At 45.7% G+C, this 16,446-nt stretch overlaps 1 long non-coding RNA gene across 1 annotated transcript in view; it reads right to left on the minus strand.

Moving 5' to 3' along the window:
- Nucleotides 1–2,080: 2,080 nt before the first annotated feature.
- The window catches only part of LOC146864158 (uncharacterized), a 131,966-nt gene continuing 117,600 nt past the window's right edge, over nt 2,081–16,446 (minus strand). The window contains exon 7 of the long non-coding RNA XR_014976615.1: nt 2,081–4,663. This is a non-coding gene — a long non-coding RNA (uncharacterized LOC146864158). The remainder of the gene's footprint in view (nt 4,664–16,446) is intronic.

Here is a 16,446-nt window from a genome sequence, read left to right on the forward strand (position 1 = left end):
GAAGCCATATACAACAACCTAGCGGCTAGCGGTGTTGGCTTTGGAACTAAGGAGTCAGGTTTAAATCCCGGCCTCGGCACAACACCCTGTGATTCTGGGCATATCTCGTAATCTCTGAATCCCTATACATCTATGTATCTAGCCTGCGTCTCCTGTAAATTGCTCCAGTGACCTCGGGCCAAGTTAACACTATAGAAAATTGAAATAAAGGTAAGAACGGACGTTCCTACTTTCTTCAACTTATCTTACAAAACTGGGACCGTTTCGGGGAAATAGGGACACTTCCAATTTTTTTTTTTTAAAGTAGTGTCTCTTTGAATGGTCTGTTATTGTGTTCAATTTTGATTCATATGGTGGAGACTGAAAACCGATCCGATATCCGCTGGCCGAGGGAGTTAATTTTCCGGCTCCAAACACACGTATTTACCCCTGTGCAATGGAGGTAATCGAATTAATCGTATGTTGATGATTTCCGTTGATCAAACTGTCAGCGCGTTCGTTTGGAAACATTCTTTTATTTCATATTTTAAAAACACCAATAAGCAGACTATTAAAGTTTGTCACTACATCTTCGTCTGACAATAAAAAAAAGCATATTAAAATGTATCACCAACACTCTCATTCATCCGCGCATGCCTTTTTCCCGGTGGCGTATATGTATAAACCACAGCTGAAATGACATTCAGTGTGTACAGCTGTGCTTTCTTAAATAACGAAATAATTTGTAAAAGGATATCGTAATTCTTCAACTTTCCATTAACAAGCATTTGCAATGCATTAGGTCTCGCATTTACGCGAGTTTGAGCTATTGACATTGCAAATAACAATGCCTATTGGCATTGTCATTTACAATGCCAATAGCTTTAACTCGTGTAACTGCGAGACCTATTGCATTGCAAATGCTTGTCCTGATTGTGTTAATAATGGTCGTGTTAAGGGCTGGTGATTTGTAGAGATTACCTCTTTGTTGGGCCTTCCGTATCCAGGACCTTTCTACGAGGGTCTGTGTGCCAGGATGTGATCCTTCATGCACTACCCCTTTTCGGTCTGTTCCCTCATCTATTCTACTAGAAATCTAAATTGTGTTGCTTGGTAGTAGTCGGGCATACAATGACCCTTGGGCTAACATGATTTCAGCCTCCCCGACAGGTTCCATGGGTTGGCTGGGCTGGGTCTGATGGCCTGACCATCCGCAACATAAAAGGATTCTGCTCAGAATCGGATGGCAATTTACAGCCTTGACCAGCCTCCCTTTTTAGGTCTCGCCTAGCGACGCAGTGCATGCGCTGCTTGCCTTGGCGAGATCTATTGTTGTGGGTTTTGCGTCCGAAGGGGGACAGGAGATGTGCACGTGCCCCGACAGGCGAAGTGCACGTGTACGGCTCGCGACGGCTCCCGACATTTCAGCTTTCACGTGCTGCCCACTGAAGGAGGCGCCCAGCCCTTGTCTCATTATGGTTTTCACCCCTCACGCACTACACCGGGTCCGCTACTTGTTAATATTTCCGTCTGGGTTTGTGTTAGCCGTTTGCAGTAAGAGGACATCAGTCACACACAGTTATACCCTTGCCCACCTCCCTCCGCCCGGATTGGCAGGCGATGTATCAGTCCTGAGGTGTGCTAGAGCGGAACCTATGCCAGTTGGAACTGGTAGGCGTAGTGTGAGACATGGCGAATGTTTTCTACGCCTATTAGCTGCCTGCGTGGTGCCCATGTTACTTCATGTACGAATATGCACACTTGTTTCTCTCTCTCTCCGGTCGAGTGTATAGACTTGCTGCAGTGCCCGAAGTATAGTCAAGCTCTGCCACAGCTATATATTTTGTTTCTATACTTTTGTGCCTGGCTTATGACTCGCTGATCTCTTGTTTAATGATGTTGAGTTGCTCTTTCCTTCTGTCAGAGACATCGCGAATACATTTTAACCCCCAAATTGCAGAGGCGACGTTGGTATATTTCTACCACTCCCTTCACCCCCCCCCGCACACACACACACTCCAGCATTCTTAACTAAGGACGTTTCTCAGATGGTGTTCGTTGAAATAGCACCGTTTAATAGCAAGCATTAGAAAAAGCCAGTACATCTACACTTGTCAAGGATGCTTTAAGCGTGACACAAAAAGACCCCCATCTAAAAATGTAATTCAAAATTTTAATATAAAAACATAACTGGTGCGTGCCATTTTAATATAACAGTACGTGTGCAGACAGGTTTACTCGGAACAGATATAGAAACAGTTTCTATTCATATCACAGGAACATATGATTCACGTGCCACAAAGAAAATATACTTTTGAGCTTGAATCCCTGTAACCTGAAGACGAAGTTTAGACACGCAAAGATGACAAAAAAAGGATAAACAATCGAAAGTAAAAAGCACTAGCAAAATATAATATTAGCTCACCAGCCCTGGCCCTGAAGTGCACCTCTTATTAAGGCGAATGTGCACGTGATGAAGAAAAATGTCATGGCTCACAGGAGTGAGTGGCTGAAGGGGTCAGATCCGTCGCCAGGTACTGTAGGCTGTGGTCAGCGAGAGCAAAAGGTGAATGACACCCGAACATGGATGATGAGGACTGACCCACAACCTTTCTATATGAATATATTTATTTATTTATCTTTTTAGGTATGAATGTATGTGCTGGATTACATGAAGCTGATGGGACACTTAAAGCTGTCGCTAGACCACATTTCTGCTTCTGTTCGGCGTGTGTGATCTATTGATGAGAGCTCCATTGACATGCGCAGTGTCTGACTCTTGTACAGAAATGACAGGTCTCAAACCTTTTCCTGTCAATGAGATTGTTACCCCCACAGGGGTAGCAAGCGCTATATACATGCAAACCTTTTTTCCCTTCTCTATCCCTCTTCTATTCTTCTCAAACCAAATAATCTGACTAACATTTCCCCACTCAAATTACTTTCAAATTTTCACCATACTAATTCACCACTAATCCTTTCTGGGTTCCGAAGTAGTGTGCACTCTCCAAAAAAGCGCTTCAACACCCATCAACGGTAGCAATCGCTATATAAATGCAAACCTTTTTCCCGCGTCTATCCCTCCACTATCCTTCTCAATCCAAATAACTGACTAACATATCCATCAGTCAAATTACTTTCACTATACTAATTCACCACTAATCCTTTCTGGGTTCCGAAGTAGTGTGCTACTCGCCGAAAAAGCGCTTCAACTACTCATCAGGGGTAGTAAGCGCTGTATAAATGCAACTACAATACAGTGAAAGTGCCCAGGAGTCGTTATTCTATGTTCATGAAGCGGTTATACGGCAAAGCACAATGGGGTATTACGAGTTGTACTGGAAGACATTGAACTACTTACTGGCTTTTCGATTTGTTGAGCTGCCACTGTTATGCTTCAGGGAGGGAGTTTGGGTTCTGTAGTAGCCCTGGGGATGGGGCGCCAACGAAAGCATCTGAAAAATGGATGCTGCATTTTTAGGTCTGGCTTGACGGCGCAGCTGTCAACTGGCGTAATTCAATTAACCTAAAGTATAGCTTTCAGAAGTCCTACAGAGATGGGCTTTTGCACCGTCCACATGTTGGTAGCCAGAAGTACAGACTTGAATTGGGCAGAAGTTGTGTGCTTTCACGCAAAAAAAGTGTGTCCCGTCCAGGCGGATGTCAATATTTTGTTTGTTTAACCAGCTGCCTGAGCATACACCGGTATCCTGCTGTAGCTTGACCTCTTGGTGACACAAAAATGGCATTGTAATGCTTTTAAAGTGTCTTCGATACCTTAATAATTTACAGTATTTATTTCTCTGCCAGATTCACAGATGGGAGAAGTGCATTCTTGAGAAATGTACTGCACTCTTAACACCCTGTCCTTCCATCATTAAAGTTAGACTTCAGGTTGTAGTTTTGTGTTTGAGGGCAGTGTGGGATACACAGGGCTACACTAATGTAGATGACATTTTAGGCCTGGCTGGACAGTGCTGCTGTCATATGACTGGTGATCAAAAGAAAAGAGCTTAAAGAGTACTACTGGGAGAGGGGTTTAGTGGATCCAGCAGGTGACTTGAGCCTAAGTACAAGATTGGTATGGTCCACATTTTTTTAAGTCTACAGATAGGTATTTTGTTACATGGCATCTCACAAATTACTGTAGTAGAGAATGGGGTTGGCGTTGGTTACCCTGTGTGAGAAACCATGGCTGTAGAAGGTTTGCTGTGTGAGATTCCTTCTTAGGCCCTTTTTAGGTCTCGCCTAGCGACGCAGCGCATGCGTTGCTCGCTTGCGAGATCTATTGTTGTCGATTTTGCTTGCGAAGGGGTACAGGAGATGTGCACACGTACGGACAGGAGATGTGCACGGATATTCCGATCGCGCACGGTGTCTATTTTCCACGTGCATGGAGTCTCTTCCGCCTTTCTGCACTTTCGAATTCATTGCAACTCCCACTCCTATCAACTTCCAGAACAGCCGGGGACCGGTCTGCAGAGGAGCCCTCCGTTGTGCGCTCTGCGACATGCTGGTTCTACGGCCTCTTACATATTCATCCCCACTGCAGACGCTGCCGCACTCAGCCGCTGAATTGCAGCAAATTGCTGGCCATACGCCCGGCAGGCCACAGGAACGCCACGGCTCCTTGCACTCCGCCCCTCCTCCAGGCAGTCTCAGCTTGTATGCAGTCTTCAAGGCCCTGTTGGAGGCAAGCACAGGTATTTTTTAGCCGGAGTTTCTGCTGTTTCTAAGCACTCTCAAAGTTCGACAGTAATTTGTTATTCCTTAAATTGTGTAATCCTAGCTGCTATAAAAGTGTCATGGGGTTTTTCAGTTTGTGTTGGCCGCTATGAAAATATGTTATACTATTTCATTTGTTCTTGTTACTAATATTATCCACAGTTCCAGTGTGTTTTAAGAAGGTTAGCATCAATCATCTGCCTTTTCATCAAACCATGGGGGAGTGGGCTACTGCGCCTGGTGAGTTCTAAATAACCTCTAAAAAACACCGTTGGCATTCTTCACCCTCCCCTTTCCCATAATTCTTACTCCCTCGCAGAAATCCCCTCTCTGCCCTGGCATTTGAAGACAAAAGGGTATAGTAGAAGTTACATAACAAATATCAAAAGTAAAAGTTATAGAACAAATATCAACAATATCGACATCCATGTGAGGCGCGTAGCTGAGAATAGGCATCAAGTAAAAAAAAATCAAATCAAAAATAGCTTTATTCGATTTCAGTTCATAAAATCATGAAAGCACAAGGTAAAACACATTTAGTCATATGTACAATTATTCACGGTTAAACGGTATTCAATACACAGCTAAAAGTCAAGTCATCAAGTCAATATTGAGTGTAATCAGTATTACCACATTAATATTAGTAAATCTATTTTATTTGTTTTATAGCATTAATTATACAAGTGTAGGGTGTCAGAGCGCTTTACGTCACAAGGGACAATGAATCATATCTAGTTGTATAGATCGTTTAACATCCTTAAGGTGAAATGGGCCCAGGACAATTTTATAACAAGCTTTCACATAGGTTTCAGATTACCTGAGGAATGCATCTGACGTCACACCTGCCATGCCAGTGTTTATCATAATGCCTAACGATTCTAATCCAAACCACATCATTCCACTCCACAACACTCCAAACAAAAACACATGGGTTAAAGACATTACCATTTACAACGCCAATAGCTCTAACTTGTGCAAATGCGAGACCTATTGCATTGCAAATGCTTGTAATTCTTGTTTTGAATCCATTGTGACGAGTGCGGCATAAAACAAAGGCTCCGGCGCAGCTTGTATGCCATGTGAATTGGAAGGGTTCAGGGAAGATGAATCGACAGCTCCCTCCCGTTACATACCCAGAAAGGAATCTACTCACCTTCTCCCTATCATTACACACGTACAAATGAGTCTACTTCTCCCTTCCATTACATACTTACAAATAAATCGACTGCTCCCTTCCAGTACATACGTGTGAATTATTCTACTGCTCACTACAACTGCATAAGTACAAATGTATCTACTGTTCCCGAACATTACATTTGTACAAATTAATCTACTGCTCCCTTCCTGTAAATACTTAGAGGAATCTTCTGATCCCTACTCTTATATATGTGCGAATGAATCTACTGCTCCCTAGCATTACATATATACAAATCAATCTACTTATCCCTACCATTACCGAAGTACAAATGAATCTACTGCTTCCTACCGTAACATTCGTACAAATGAAAATACTGCCGCTGCTATTTCCTAAGTACAAATACATCTACTGCTCCCTACTATTCCAGACATTCAAATGAATCTAGTTCTCTCTTCCATACGTCCAAATAAATCTATTGCTCCCTACCATTACCTAAGTGCAAATGAATGTCCTGCTCTCCACCATAACAGTAAATAATTTCCTAGAAGGAAATTCGTATGCAGGGGGCATATCAGCAACCACCGGCGATAATTATCGCTAAGCGCACTTAGCGCTAGGATAATTATCGCCGGCTATCGCTGGTTGATATCACCGAGATAGCGTGCTATCAGCAACGCTTATCTCGATTGCGATAAATAAACCAGCAATAGTTGAAAAAAGGTGCAATTATCACTGGAAATCCAGCGATAAACGCACAGGGACAGGGGTTACCTTGTTGATAGGGCTGGGTGGTCTCAGCCCTATAATCCACCACCCATTGGCTAACATTGTTTAGTCAAAGGAAAAGCAGGCGTAAAGAAACCTGCGATGAGCGCGGTTAGCGCTCCATTTATCATCGCTGCACAGGTTAGCGTGCAGGTTGATAATAGGAGTAATGTCGCTTATCGAAAGTTTCCTAGAAATATCTCTGTGTTACACCCACTTTGCATCTCATTAGCGATGCAAAGCTGGGCGTTGTTGTTACGGGCACTAAGTCAGCAAAACATGCGCTAGCGTGTCTTTGTTGATAAGGCGATGAAATTATCGCCGCTTTTCGCCTGAAAACGGACGCAAAAGCAGCAATAATTTCATAGCGCCGCCTTGATGATATGCCCCCAGGTCTTCTATTGCAATTCCCATCTTCCTTTGGGGTTATAAGGAGTCCCTGCTCTTTCATAGTTTCCCCAGATCCTCACCATCACTTCTCACAGTGCATGTTATCAGTTATTGGACGTTTTTTAGCTGCAGTAGCAGTCACTCGTTTTACCCATGCCTTGGCACTTAGGGTGCCCAACTGACATGGGGGTAAATTCTGGACATGACTGTAAAAAATAATTCAGGACAAAGGATCAAAATTTAGGACAAAGGGTTTAAATTCAGGACAAAAATTCAGGACAAAAGGTCCGTTTTACAGACACATCGAAGGAGAGGCCATACCCCACTATTCTATCAATGCGTTTATTTACTATTTTCTACATAGTACTATGCATTCACTATGGTGTAATCGACTTCATTTGTTCCTCAGTGCACTCAAAGAGCCGGCCATTCGAGCCATCTCAGTGATCAAATAGAAGGGCTGTCTTGCAGGCTTCCTCTCAGGTGTTGTAACCCCACAGACCTCGCCATTAGGAGCTAATAAAGAAATGCTCAGTTAAGCAAAAACAGCCTGTGAGGAGTTTAAGCAAATGTGACATTAATGTTTCTGTATCACGCACTTACGCCATATCTTTACTTCAGAGGAAAAAATAATTACAACCAACACAAATACCTGGCGGAACGTCTGTTACCGAGAATGATTTCAAAGAAATGTATTTCCGTTTTACGCCCTCTCTTAGGTGCATATTATCAAGCACGGTGTTAACATTATCGCCGCTTTGGCGGCAGAAAACTGCAGCTAAAGCGGCAATAATGGGCTTGATAATATGCACTAGAGAATTCCAATAGAAGCCCATGTTGACACCAGAACATGGGCTTCTATTGGAATTCTCTGCGGCATATTATCAAGCCCATTATCGCCGCATTAAAGCAGCGTTAATTTTAACACCCTTTCTTGATAATATGCCCCTTACTGTCTATCAGAGAGTGAATGGGCTGGCACTTCTGACGATAGGGAGAAGACAAGCAGCGCGGTCTTGTTGAAAATCTGTTTCACCTGCGAATATTTCACCAATGTTAGACACTGGATACAGGGCCCATTCCAATTCAAAGCCATCTTAAAGTTATAGGCTCGCGCATAGCAGACAATGCCTGATATCAGGAAGTTTTCAAGTGACTCCATCAATTCATGGAAATACCAACATTTGCTAATTGCACACATTTGCATTTCTTTGGGGAAGCAGGCACTGGTAAGAAGGCTCCTTTATTTTGAGCTCTCTGCCCCTCTCTCCAGAATGCGGCACAGGAGACTCCCTCTCTTCAGCTGGGAAATCACAATTGGGGGAATTAACATTTGTTTTTTTAGTGGAGAGGCTAAAATTAAGGACAAATGCCTTCCATTAACACACCTATCACTGACAACGGACATTAGGGCTAATTTACGGGCAGTCCATGAAAATTACGGACGGTTGGTCACCCTATTGGCACTCTTAATATTGAGTACACTCCAGTATGCATCCAAGTTTGCTATCCAGGAGGCAGTTTGTGAACCACAAATAGTAGTTGCACACTAATTAAGTTCCAACGCCCAGGGGACTCCCCTTTCTGTATGATTCTGGAGTGCCTGCTAAACAGCTTAGTATAAAACGGCATGTAGGAGATACCACAACCACAAGCAATTCATTTCTTCCACAGATCCATCGACTCTGCTGTTGGGTGCACTGAGTTTTCCTGAATCCGGCCACTTTACTGCCATTTACCTGAGCTGTGTAGGAAGCTGCACCAAATCCTTATCTTTTCAACAAAAAGAGACCGAAGAATTCATCCACACAAATATACTGTACACGCATTTGAGAATGAGGCGTTTATTGCCCGGCTCAACCCCCAGTTTAATGGGAGCCGCGATGCGGACGTGCTGCTGGCACGCCAAAGGCAAGCCTGTGTGGGCCCGTCCGCATCCGGACCTCGGCCAGCGCCAGCCATGCTGCCTGAATTTCAAATCTGACCCACATTTTTGGTCTAGAGAGCAACTGCTTAATATGGAAAAAGTGGCCTGCTTGGAAAAGGCCAATATAGACCTGGGAACGGTCGACTCTTATCACTGCTGCAACACTTGCCTCTTTAAACTGGTGGTTAACGGAGGTGGGGTGGGTGGCAGTAAGATCACTCTGACACCCCTGAAGGTGCTCCCATTGGCCAATAGCACTAATATTAGGGCCTGTGTGACCAACTTCAGATCCCTACCCAAACATGCTGAGGACATTTGGTTTTACCTAGAGTCAAACTCCTGGGATCTTATGTTTCTTACAAAAACCTGGCTGAGGGAGGGCACAAACCCCGACTTGATGCTGGCGGTACCTGGTGGCTTTTGGATGACCTGTGCCAATAGAGAGGGGGCAACAAGATGGGTGGGAGTGTGGCTGTAATTCTGAGGGAGAGTTGGGAGATCTCCACTAGGAGAATAGAGCACATTGAGAGCAGTGAGGCCCTGAGCTTTTGTTTCAGACTCTCACCCTCCTCTTCGGTGGCCGGGGTGTTACTATATAGACCTCCCGACAGTCTTCCTTGCCACCTGGTAGATCTCTGTGAGATCATCGCTCAACTTTCTCTGAAGCATGCCAATTTTATTATGCTAGGCGACTTACATGTCCATATGGATGATAAAAATGTTCCCAGGCATTATTGCTAGTAGAAACTCAAGAGGGCCTAAATCTCATGCAATTGGTGACCACCCAAACACATACAGCTGGCCACATGCTTGACCTTATTTTTTCCAACAAACCCATCCTCACAGTGGAGGCACTGACCTGGATGGACCATTTTTTGGTACAGTTCAATCTTCGGCTTGAATCCAAACAGTCTAATTCCTGGCCAATCTCCGACAGGAGGAGAAACTGGAAGGGGATCACGTCAGAAGCTAAACGCTCTCCGCCAGCTAACGGGTGACCCCAACAGCGATGTATCCAGCATTAATTGCTGGGTCACCTCCGCTTTAGACAGTGTTGCCTCACTCAGAATGGTGACGTACACAACAAGGAAGCCCTCTGGCCCTTGGTTCTCCACATAATTAAGTACAAAGAAAAGCCTTTGCAAGAAATTAGAATATTCCTTGCGTAAATCTTGCGATCCAGTGGGTAAAGGCCTCTACAAAGAGGCATTAAAAAAATTCATAGGCTCAAGCACAGTACCATGAGGGAATATTTCTGAAGCCAGTTTGAACAATCTGACAACTCAGCTAGAGAGATGTTTAAAATAGTCCAAAGCTTTACTAATCCCACGGCTCCAAACAGAACAGCACAGTTGTGCAATCTCAGACCCTCTGTGCTGACAAGTCTGACTATATTGAGGAAAAAATCCAAAGGATTTACTCTGGCTTCCCTCTATCAATCTGCCCGCCCTCTCATTTACCCTCTCTTACTCCAGACCCTCCCAGCACCTGGTCTGAATTTCGCTTGTTGACACCCAAGGTGTCACTCAAGGAACGGCTCAAGTGTAAGTCGGGCTCCCCTGGAGATCCATGCCTGGCTCGGTTCTTTAAACTACTGGCCCCTTGCCTTAATCCGCTCTTGAGACAGATCTGGAACTCCTCCCGGACATCTGGTATCTACCCAGCTGCCTGGAAACAAGAATTTCAGGCCCATCTCTCTTCTGCCAGCTCCAGCGAAAATCCTGGAAAAGGAAGTCCAGAAGCAACTGGCTGAATTCCTCGAATCAAATGATTGCTTCCATGACTCGTAATCAGGTTTTAGAGTGGGTACAGCATGGAGACTGCACTTGTTGGAATCTCTGAAACCATTTGGGAATCTGTGGACCGGGGCACCTCCGCTATGCTGGTGTTGCTTGACCTGTCTACAGCTTTCGACACTGTGGCCCACCCGATTCTTTTGGAGAGACTGAGACAGGTAGGAGTGTGGGGTACTGCCTTGTCCTGGCTCCAATCGTTCATGGAGAACTGCTCACAGCAGGTATTCTTACGGCTCTACGTCTCCACCCAGATACCCTTCATCTGTGGGGTTCCTCAGGGTTCAGCGCTGAGCCCGCTTCTTTTCAATGTATACCTGGCTCCCCTGGCAGCCTTAGTCGAGACATGGGGTGTGAGTGTAGCCTCCTACGCTGATGACAGTCAACTGGTATTTTCTTTCAAAGAACACTCGGAGGCTGTCTTTCTCAGTTTTAAGCAACGCCTGAAAAATATTTCGGCCTGGATGATGGAGAATAGCTTAAAGCTAAACACCGAGAAAACTGAGGACTTATTTTTCTGCTAGGCGGCACCACCACCGTCTAATCTGTGGTGGCCCTCATAACTGAACCCACCACCTATCCAGGTGGATTCGGCTAGAAATCTGGGGTTTAAATTTGACATTAACCTCGCTGGTAAGACCCAGGTGAGCCATGTCTCCTCTATGTGCTTCTGGAGGTTAGGACCATTGAGAAGATTTGCATACTGGTGTTGTTATTCGTCCTGCCTCCCAGCCACACCTCATGTCTCCAAGTCAATTATTTGCCCAATTATTAAAGGTAAGTATTGTTAATCTATTACTACAGTAATTAAATTGTTTCCCTTCATGTTGAAAAATGTGTTACTGGTTGAGGGAGCTGAACCCCTACTCAAGAAGCAACCACATTTTCTGTCAGGGTGAAACACAAGAAACCCCAAATTAACCTGTGCTTGACCCACTGCTAGCTTGGCACAAAAACAGTCCAGCTAACGTAGAGGAAATGCGTAAAGTATTTATGCAGCACTTCAAACAGTAATAAAATGAAAATATAACACAAGAAAAACCCCACACCAATTTTTATGTAAAAATAGTCCCTAGAAGGACAAAGCGCCATCTGTGGATAACTGGTCGCGCCGGACTGGGACAAACTCACAAGTTCAAGCCGACTATGATGGAGCGTAGGCTGAATGCAGGGATCGAACATGCCAGACCTCTGGACAAAATACCTTAAATCCTGATTGTGGAGCGTTGATGCTTTGTGCAGTGGTGGTTCTGGGTCGCTGCAGGGCTATGATCCGGAGTCCTGCATCGTGGTCAAGGATGCCTTTGACGAGGGGCTTGCAATGAAAAGTCCTGAGTTGAGGATGCATTGCGCAGTAGTGGTTCTGAAGAAGCTATGGGACTGAAAATCTAAGGTCCAGCGGCGTTGTTGAGGATGCCATAGACAAGTGGCTTGTGATGCGGAGGCCTGCACCGAGGATGCATTGCACAGAAGTATATCCAAGGAAATTGTGGGCTACGATGCGGGGTCCAACGTTGGGGATGCGATGCAACTGCGAGGAGATGCATTGCATTATCTCAGTTCTGCTTACAGGATCACAGCTGGGCTCACTTCCAAGAGTCCAGGACTGGGGTGACACACGTGGGTAGCAATACTCACAACTGGTAGAGTCCCTGTTATGGCTTCAAGGTGGTTGGAACCTTTTATATCACTGAGGCTCTGATCAGGAGGCTAGTCAACTAGCCTGTGGAGGCACTCTGGTGGTCCTGGGGTCAAGATGGAGTACCAGTCCTTTTCACTCAGGCAGCAGGGTAGCAGTCCTTCTTGCAGAGTAGCACAGCAGTCCTTCTGAGTCTTCCACAGGTCCAGAGGTATACTGAAGGGTTGGGTCTGATGCTCCGTTATTTATACCTGGTGTCAGCCTTGAAGTGGGGGAAGGTTCTGGAGGTTTCTAGCCCCAAAGATGTTTGGAATTTCCTGTCTCCCTGCCTTGGCCCCAATTTGTCTGGGTTCACAAAAGACCCTTTGTGAATGTGCCCAGGCAAAGCCTTTGTGACGTGTAAGTGTGGTAGGTGAAAGCTCCTCCCCCTCTTCAAGCCAGAGATGGCAAATCCTGCCAACACCTATTTCCCCTTTGTCTCACTGTCTGGGAACAATACACAAAGACAAGCTGCCAACTACACCTAGTCATGGGACCCAGGATAGACTGTAGGCACCAAATAGTTAAGACAATAAAATGCCAACTTTCTAAAAGTGCCGTTTTCAGAATTGTGACTTTAAATCAGACATTACCACTAAAGTTGGCTTTAAATTACTATTCTTTAGACATCTAACTAGAATTCTTCCATGCAGCTCAATTGAAAGTTACCCTAATGTTATCATATGGGAGAGGCAGTTCTTGTAGTAGTGGAATAGAAATGTAAGAGTTTTTCACTACCAGGACATGTAGAAGTTAAAAGCACATCTAATGTTTTGAATACATGGCTGTCTAGGACCTACCCTAAGGGTGACTTATATGTATTAAAAAGGAAGGTTTAGGCCTAGTGAAAAGTTTAGTTTGCAAGGTTATAATGGCAGTTTAAAACTGCACACATAGGCTGCAATGGCAGGCCTGAGACATGCTCAAAGGGCTACTTAACTTGGTTGCACAATCAGTGATGCAGGCCAACTAGTAACATTTAATTTACATACCATAGGTAGATGTAGTAGCACTTTAATAGAGACTAACAAGTAAATAAAATGTGCCAATTAGGTGTAAGCCAATTTTTTCATGTTTAGAGGAGAGCACAAGCAATTTAGGACTGGTTATCAGTGGTAAAGCGCACAGAGTCCTAAAAGCAGCAAAAGTGAGATCAGCAAAAATAGAGTAGTAAGGCAAAAGGGTTGGGGGAAAACCAACCTAAAGCTGACAGGTCTAACATGTCATCACTAATCCATCCACTTTTCTGAAGAAATGCTTTGGGGTGGCCTATCATTCAGGAACTGAATCATTTAGTGAAGTTATATTTCAACCTGAGACCATTACGACATTTCCAGCATTGACTGATGAGACTTTAAGGGGCATATGTATCAAACTCCCGTTTAGCGAATCCTAATTTGCGATATTTTGCGATTCGCAAATTGAGATTCGCTAAGCGGGATGTAAAAAATGAATCGCAAATATTTTGCGATTTCTTAATAATCGCAAAATATTCTCAGACATCCGTTTTGCGATTTCTTAATAGCGAAATTCGCAAATTAAGAAATCGCAAAAACGAGAATCTGCAATCCAGGTGCAGCCTGATGACATCACAAACAGGAAACTGGAGTGATTTCCTGCACCTGCTCACCTGAGCCACACCCAGAGGCTGCTTGGGGAGTGTGAGGAGGCATCCCAGGAGAGTGCAACCAGCAATGGATTCCACCAAACAACAGGAGGGCAAGGATGCAGAGAAGAGGCAGAGAAAGCATAAGTTATCAGAAAAGGAGCAGGAGGTCCTCATTGAGGAGATGGTCTGCAGCCATGAGCTCCTCTTCGGCAAGAAGGCACTGCGTGTCCCAGAGGCGAGGAAGAGGAAAATTTGGCTTGAAATACAAAATAAGGTGAATGCACTGGGAGTCACCAATCGTACCATCGAAGAGCTGCGCAAGTGGTGGTACGACATGCGCCAGAGGTCCAAGGAGAGGGTGGCAGCCAGACTGAAGGACGCAAATCAGACTGGAGGAGGACCATCCACTGCAGAGCAGCCAACACCCCATGAGGAGCTTGTGGAGTCAACTCTCCTGCCTGAGAGCGTTGGTGGTGTGGCTGACATAGACAGCTCCGACCCTGCATCCAGCAGTCAAGGTAAGATGCATGCAAAATCAATCTGCACTCCTCCCCATTCCATGCACACTTCCCCAAATGCGCATAGTAAACTCTCAAAATGTCATTCCAGCCCAAGTCTTACAGCACACCCAGCAATGCATCATGGGACTCGTGGTACTATGTCTGACAGTGTGTCCATGAGACAAAGGAAATTTAATGCAACATGTGGGTTGGGGATAAGTGAATGATACAGTGTCAGAGGGTAGCCCAAAAAAACTGTAGGAACTTTATTGATTGCCACATGCAGACAATAACACAAACTCATGTAGTCCCCTTTACATCCACAGCACATTCCAGGGCACAAGAAGACAGCGCAGAGGGAGAGGAGCCTGTACACCCTGCGGACTCCAGTGACGAGACTGAGCAGCAGCCAATCCAGCGCAGGAAGCGCGCACATGTGCCCCCACTGCCTCCATTTGAGGACGACTTACCTGCCACAGGGGATGACAGCGACAGGAGAAAGGGGAGTCAGGGTGTGTCACACATGCCCATTCATGACACACAAAGGCCAAGGAGTAGACCACAGGACACACGCAGATCAAGGCCCAGGAGCAGCACTGCGACTGAAGCAGAAGGATCCGTGTTCTCAGGCCTGGAACAGAGCATGCTGCAGGAACAGCGCCTGCAAAGCAAAGCACTGAGATCAATAAATAGGCAGCTATGCCGCATACACAATGAGCAGAAGAACATGGGGGAGGGCTTCATGGCCATGGCAGGGGCGATCCGTGAGCTCTGTGACACGTTGAGGCAAAACCAAGCCGCCAATGACAGGGATGGCCGACGTGCCAATGCACGCCTCCACAACTACACGAAGGCCGTGAACCGCCTCTGCACCACCACCAGCACCCTCACACGCAGAAGCGTAACTATGCAGGTCGAGATGGCGCACTGCTGCCAGGATATAGCCTGAGGACTTGCGCAGGTAACCACTGCTGTGGAGCAGCTGCAGACGGCCAATGCTGGTCGCAGCGCACTCATGGCCTCTGCCGAGAGTGAGGACACCTCAAGTCGGAGCAGCATCACTCCCACCTTGCCAGGGGAAAGACGACGCAGTGCCAGACAGGGCGCAGGACAAGGGAACACCATGGGGGGCACTCAGCCTGGACGTCATCGAAGGAGGTGAACATGTGCGGTGACACTTACTGCAACACGGGTGAATGAACCCTACAATGCTGTTTGCACAGTTACTTGTGCCTTACCTGCACTGTGTGCACAACATGTGCTGGGGACAGCTACTAGTTCTTTAATGTGAAGTGTTAATAAACACTTCACACATCATCAAGCTTTGTTGTCTCATTTCATCATTACTCACCTAGAAGTAGTTTTGTGTGATCTCTGTCCGTCTCTGGCATCCAGCAGCTGCCCCAACTCCTGATGCAGGTCTGGCAGGGGGAGCAGGGCGCTCGTCATCCGATGTGTCTGTATCGGTCACATCAATTGTGGTGCCTTTCCTCATTGCCATGTTATGTAGCATTGCACGGCTTGCCACGATTTTACAGCAGGTCTCAGGGCTGTATTGCAGTGTGCCTCCACTTTTATGCAGGCACCTGAAGCGGCTCTTCGGGATTCCAAAGGTACGCTCAATGACGCAGCGTGTAGATCTGTGTGCCCTGTTGTAGCTCCTCTCACTTGCATTTGCAGGATCCAGATATGGGGTCAGGATGAAGTCGCGCACTGCATAGGCACTGTCACCTGCATGGACAAACACAATAGGTAAGTCAATGTCCCCCCCCTCAAGTGATGTAGTGGATGTATTGATGTGTGCCATGAATTTACCTAGCAGGTACGCCTCCCCAAACTCTCCAGCACTCAGACGTCTGTGTATTCCAATGTGTCTGAAGATGAAAGAGTCATGTGTACTGCCGGGGTATTTGGGTACGATGTCTGTGATGATATACTTTGT

Source organism: Triturus cristatus, chromosome 2_1, assembly GCF_964204655.1.
Source record: "Triturus cristatus chromosome 2_1, aTriCri1.1, whole genome shotgun sequence".
NCBI classification, from domain to species: domain Eukaryota; kingdom Metazoa; phylum Chordata; class Amphibia; order Caudata; family Salamandridae; genus Triturus; species Triturus cristatus.